Source organism: Orcinus orca, chromosome 10 (assembly GCF_937001465.1).
Source record: "Orcinus orca chromosome 10, mOrcOrc1.1, whole genome shotgun sequence".
Lineage (NCBI taxonomy): Eukaryota > Metazoa > Chordata > Mammalia > Artiodactyla > Delphinidae > Orcinus > Orcinus orca.
The window spans coordinates 10818803-10824802 of record NC_064568.1 but is presented as its reverse complement, the minus strand read 5'-3'; the positions used below and the strand labels follow the sequence as shown (position 1 = coordinate 10824802).

Here is a 6000-nt window from a genome sequence, read left to right as displayed (position 1 = left end):
GGCAGTGCTTAGCCCTGCAGCATCTAGGATCCTAGGTGCTTAGTGCTTAGTGAGGAGCTGATGACGTTTTCTCAGTTCCAGCTGAGACCACCCCGTCGTCACTCATGTGTGGCTGTCATTTTTGTTACCTGTTGTTTACTCTCCCCTTGTGGTTAGCCTCTACGTTTTTGGAGGAAGGAGCAAAGGTGGGAGATGGTGCTGAAAAGACTCCATTGTGGGGATAGAATAAGAGGTATCAGCTCTGGGAAGGAAGGGCAGGAAAGGAGACTCCATGCTAGGAGCTGTAGAAAGAAGAAGAGGGTGCCTAGGAGGCTGGCCAAGGAGAGGGCAAGTGAGCCTGAGATCATTGGTAGCAGTCCCTTGTGGGCTCCTGTAAAAACCTGTGATTTGGTTTCAGCAGGAGATTTCTGACCCTACTGTGTATAGATGGGCCATTGGGGGAGCATTGGAGCCTGGGTCTCAGCTGACTCAACACTGGGCTTCCTCTGGCTGCTGCTGTAGCCCAAGTCCACGTCAAGGGCATTCATCCAAGTGGAGTTACTAACTAAGCATTAGTTGGGCTTTGTTAGGGGAGACTGTGAAGTGCGATGGAGAGAACCCAGGGCTGGGAGTTAAAGGCTGTTGTACCTGCTTTCTGGCACTTACTCATTTTGTTTTTTGACTTGAGGATAACTTACTTAACCTGTTCGTTGTTCTCAACCAGAGAGCGCAGGTGACGCTCTCTCTGCTGTTTCCATTAGAGGGTAAAATCAGATTTGGAAATGAAAGACTTTATTTCTATGCATTTAAGAAAATGAACAGACAGAATGTAGTTTCTGTTCTCTCACAGTCATTGTTTTGAGGGAAATATATATTTATGTACATATTAACAGCGACGTGGTAAGTGAGGAATGAACACATCTGTAGGAGACTTCATCAAGGAATGAGTAAGTGTCTAGGAGAATCTGAAGGCAAACCCCTTAACTTTTCCCAAAGTGAGTAGGATAAGAAGGAAGGCACATCAGGGGAGGGACAACCATTCGAGACAGAAGGCACAGCAAACCCAAGGGCACCGAAGATCCCAGAGGAGCTAGAGTTGTACCAGATGAACAGTTGTACCCAGTGAGGCTGGTTGGGAACTGGACCATGGAGGGCCTTGTACGCCAAGCTAAGGAATTTACGTGGACGAGCATTTTCCAAAGTATGTCCCTTAGAACAGTAATCCTGGGAGACAAACATTGAGAACAGGGACTCACTTAATATCGGGAAATTACCTCCCTTTGTCAACTTCTTGGAGATTTACAATGCACATTAGTGTGTTAAGCGTTCTGATAAGTACTACAGTGAAAACAATTGTCTGTTTAATTTTGCTGTATCCAGTTTTGTCTACTCTATTTTTTGTTTGTTTTTTGTTCCTACTTAATTCTCAAAATAATGATCTTTATAAAAAGACTTTGGTTATAGCAACAGTTCTTTTCTTTTTTTAAGTGAGCTTGGGTTGGGCAAAGATTTCTTTTTTTTCCTTCTTTTTTTTCTTCCAGTTTTATTGAGATGTGATTGAAATGTAGCACTGTATAAGTTTCTGGTATATAGCATAATGATTTGACTAACATACATCATTAAATGATTACCACAGTAAGTTCAGTGAACATCTATTATCTCATATAGATACAAAATAAAGGAAAAAGAAAACAATTTCCTTATTATGAGAACTCTTAGGATTTGCCTTCTTAACAATTTTCATATATAACATACAACAGTGTTAATTCTATTAATAATTTGTACAGTACATCCCTCCTACTCATTTTTCTTAAAACTGGAAGTTTGTACCTTTTGACCACCTTCATACAATTCTCTCTCCCCCATGCTTTGTCTACTCTTATTTAAACATGTAGCTTTTTCAAAAAAAGAAAGAAAAGCAAATGTGTTTTTACAATTTTTGAAATTAATGATTCACAGGACTCATTTTGGGGAAAGAGTGAAAGGAGGCTGTCATAGAGGAATGACATGGTTACATCTGGGTTTTAGAATGATCACTCTAATGACCAACGTGGACAGGACAGGGGGAAGGGGAAAGTGAAGGCCGAGGGACCCATGAAAAGGCTTCTGTGGTAGCCCTGGAGGGTAATGACGAGATGCTGAGCTAAGGCATTAGCAAGGGGAGTGATGAACGGGAGCTAGATGTTTGAGAGACAGAATCGACCATTCAGCCCTTGAGTGGTCAAATATGGGGAGATAACACACTCTGAACTCAAATATATTTTAAAAAATCGTTTATTAGGAAATAAAATATAACAGCAGTGATAGCAACACTGATCGAGCACATGTCATTGCGCCATGTAATGTTCTAAGTGCTTGTAATGAATTAACTAATACAATGTTTGCAAAAAGCCTCTGAGGGGGACGCTATCACTTTACAGGTGATAAAACCAAGTCACATAGAGATGTATTACCTGCCCAAGGTCACGTGCTTGATAAACGTAGAAGTCCAAGCTATGGACTTCACCTGTGTTTCTATAGCTTGAGAACTTGAGAATGTTTTTTTTTTTTTTTATTTTAATATTTTCAAATGGTTGGGAAAACAGTCCAGAAAAGAATAACATTTCTGGACATAAGGCATTGCGACAGAGGCCTCAGAGCCTGCAAAGCTGAAAATATTTACTATCTGGCATTTTGCACTTTGCAGATGCCTGAATAAGCGGCACAGCCGGGATTCAAATCTGAGATTCACAGCCAGATCCAGGGGTGAGGGGTGAGATGAACTGGGAGATTGGGATTGACATCTATACACTGCTATGTGTAAAATAGGTAACGAATGAGAACCTGCTGTATAGCTCAGGGAACTCTACTCGGTGCTCTGTGGTGACCTAAATGGGAAGGATATGCAAAAAAGAGGGGATATATGTACACATATAGCTGATGCACTTTTCTGTACAGTAGAAACTAACACACATTGTAAAGCAACTCTACTCCGATAAAAATTAATTATTTAAAAAAAAAAAAGCCAGATCTGGTCGCCCTCTGCAGGCAAGACCACCCAGGTTCTGGAAAGGCACGCTTGAGATGAGGTGGCCTTCACAGAGCTCACAGACTGGTGAGAGATGGGTAAGTGAACAGTCCTCTGGGATCCAACGTGGCAGCTGTCACAGTGGGTGCAAGATGCAGCAGGGTCTTAGGGGCTGAGAAACACTGCCTACGTTGGGCTGGGGGAGGGGGCAGCTGTGTCAAAGAAATTCAGTCAAGAATGGAGATGAGACGTGACACTTGTGGAAAGATAAAGTGGGGTGACACATGATATCATAGCAGAAAGCCTCCTGATCCTTGGCTAAAGAAGGAGCCCGAGATTTGAGAACAACACCCGGTATAAAGAAACAGAATAAATTGCCCTCAGAGGTTGAATATCGTGTTCTTGGGGAAAGCAGAGGCTCTTGTGTTAAAATGGACATGGAAAGTGGTCACTGGGTGCTTCACAGTCTTTACTTGGTAGTAGGAAGCTGGTGATAGAATCGACAATAAAACAGTTTCTTCTATTCAAGGCAATTGTGAGCAGCTTTACTACAGAAACACTTCTCATCCCAATACTTTGATCGGATCCCCATGTTACTTACAGCTGGGAAGAGGCTGAAGTTGAAGTGCACTGGCCCCACGTGTTCTGGTGATTGTACACGTGGTCTGTCTCCCCTGCATAGTCTCTTTGCTTTGTGTGATAGGGCTCTTAGGAACCTCTCTCCATCAGTGGCAGGTAATAAGCATGTGGAACCAGATGTTTTCCTTACGTTCTGTGCGATGTGTCCCAGCATCCCTTGGACAGCCTGACTTGCTTTTTCTGCTAGGGTGATACTTGCTCGTCTAAGAAATTAGGCTGAAGCGAAAGGAGATAAGACACAAAGCTGGCACGCAGCACTGACCTGAGCTTTTTGTGTCCACGGCACTGGGAAACCTCATGAGTGTTGTGGTCTGCATGGCCAAGTTTGTTTATAAAGAGCATCTGTAGGGGGGAAATGGCCTCTGGGAGTCAGCTTTGGCATGTTGGCTGCCGTCATGGGATCTGAACCTTTTATTCTCCTATCTGATAAATATGTACTGGGTGCATGCCTCACCTGTCCAGGCAATGGCGATTCAGTGGTTTTACAAATGCAAATGGTCCCCGCCACCAGGAGGGAGAGTACAGTTTTGTGGGGGTAGAAATGTCAATCACATCGTCACACAATCAAATGTAAACCTTGACCTTGGTAAGTTGTATGTAGGAGAGATTCCTGTGCTACATACGAAAGCATACAGTGGGAATTTGATCTAGTCAAGCAGGGTAGGACCTTGAGGAAGTGGGATCTATCTGAGATTTTCAGATGAGCTTGAGTGGCCCAGGTGAAGAGGGGAAAGAAGAAAGTTCCACACAGAAGGAAACCCACCCTGGCTTTATGGCTGCTAAGCTTGTCTTGGCTCAGTAACTCATCTGTCACTGGTTTATAAATGCCGAGGTTGCTCCCCTATTGCATGGTGGCCTTCACTCTGTCCCGTGCCTGGTGTGAACTCACTTATGGCTTAATTGACTTCTTGGGCTCCCTGAGTCGGCAGTCTTTATGGAGAGCTGTGTGGCATGCTGGAATACTGAGGTGGAAACATATCATTGTGATCAGCATTCCAAAGCTACCATTTATTGAGCTCTTGGAACACAGATCTGCGGGTAGATTCCACATGTGCCTTTTATAATGCCAGGGCCTGGACAAGGGACTTAGTCCGTCTGAGACTTGGGTCCTAATCTGTTTAAAGATAAAAAGGCTAGTGATGTTCATTTAACCCTATCATTGGGAGGATTAAGTGAGGTACTGCAACATGTAGCACAGTTCCTAGAACAAAGTAGCAACTCAGTCAGTGTTTGTTGATTGAATAATGGAATTTGTCTTGGGCCAATCCTGGGCTTTGGAGTCCAGCCCACTCCATCTCACTCTACGCACAGGTTATAACATTTTTCTTCAACTGTCTGCCTGCAAATTCTCCTTCTTATTATGTTCAGAAATAGCTTTATCCTCTTACCAAACTCTACCCATTCCTTCTCTGGTTGAAGGATGAATGCATTATTAAAGAATCATTTATTTATATATTTTTAGCATTTGCCTGATGGTTGGGAAAAAACAAAGATTTTCATACTGTTACAACCCATGAGTATTAAAATAGATTGATGATTAGGGAACTCTCAAAGTTTGCTAATTATTTTTTTTTATGCCGACACTTAACAAAAGAAATGTGTGAATAGCCCTGTCATCTTTCAATCAGGTATGCTATTTTGACTCCAATTCTATCCAAATAATATTCTTTCTTTCAGTGTCTATAGTGACATCAGCATTGACCATAGGAAGCCCAGCGGGCTTCATTTTATCAGGAAATGTGTTTATGTCAGTAATGGAACTGTGCATTTTGTTGTTTCATGCCTCCCAAACCTGAAATTACCCTCTCCAGGTGCTTGCCTACAGAGTGTAACATGTCCCTGTACTGTGTTGCAGAGAACTGAGGAAAATGAAAAGATACAGGTGGGTCTAATGACCTTGAGAGTGAAGTGTTGAGGGAAACAGAACACAGAGAAATTTCTGGCACTTGAAGGCCCATATGTTTGATATCAGATTCCATGAGATTGATCATGATGCTGCCAGAAAGTGAACCAGCGAACGGAAAGTCTCCTATGAGGACATCCCATCTTTCCTCCACCCCCGCCCTGCCCATTTCTCATCATAATTGGCAAATGATGACTAGCAGTCCGTTATTATTTTTTTCTTAAATTTTCAGAGACTGGGATCCAAGAGAAGAAAGTAACCTGGTGTGCTCTCTTTATTTATTTATTTGCCCCCCCCCCTTTTTGTAACATCTTTATTGGAGTATAATTGCTTTACAATGGTGTGTCAGTTGCTGCTGTATAACAAAGTGAATCAGCTATACATATACATATATCCCCATATCTCCTCCCTCTTGCGTCTCCCTCCCACCCTCCCTATCCCACCCCTCTAGGTGGTCACAAGGCACCGACCG

General features: G+C 42.8%; 1 long non-coding RNA gene across 2 annotated transcripts in view; it reads left to right on the top strand.

Moving 5' to 3' along the window:
- The first annotated feature begins 4827 nt into the window (after positions 1–4827).
- LOC125960305 (uncharacterized) overlaps positions 4828–6000 on the top strand; it is a 44675-nt gene continuing 43502 nt past the window's right edge. Inside the window, exons 1-2 of one of the 2 annotated variants that reach the window (XR_007469870.1) lie at positions 4846–4936; positions 5234–5253. This is a non-coding gene — a long non-coding RNA (uncharacterized LOC125960305). Of the gene's footprint in view, positions 4937–5233; positions 5254–6000 lie in introns of both variants that reach the window. The other variant, XR_007469871.1, reaches the window with a different exon arrangement.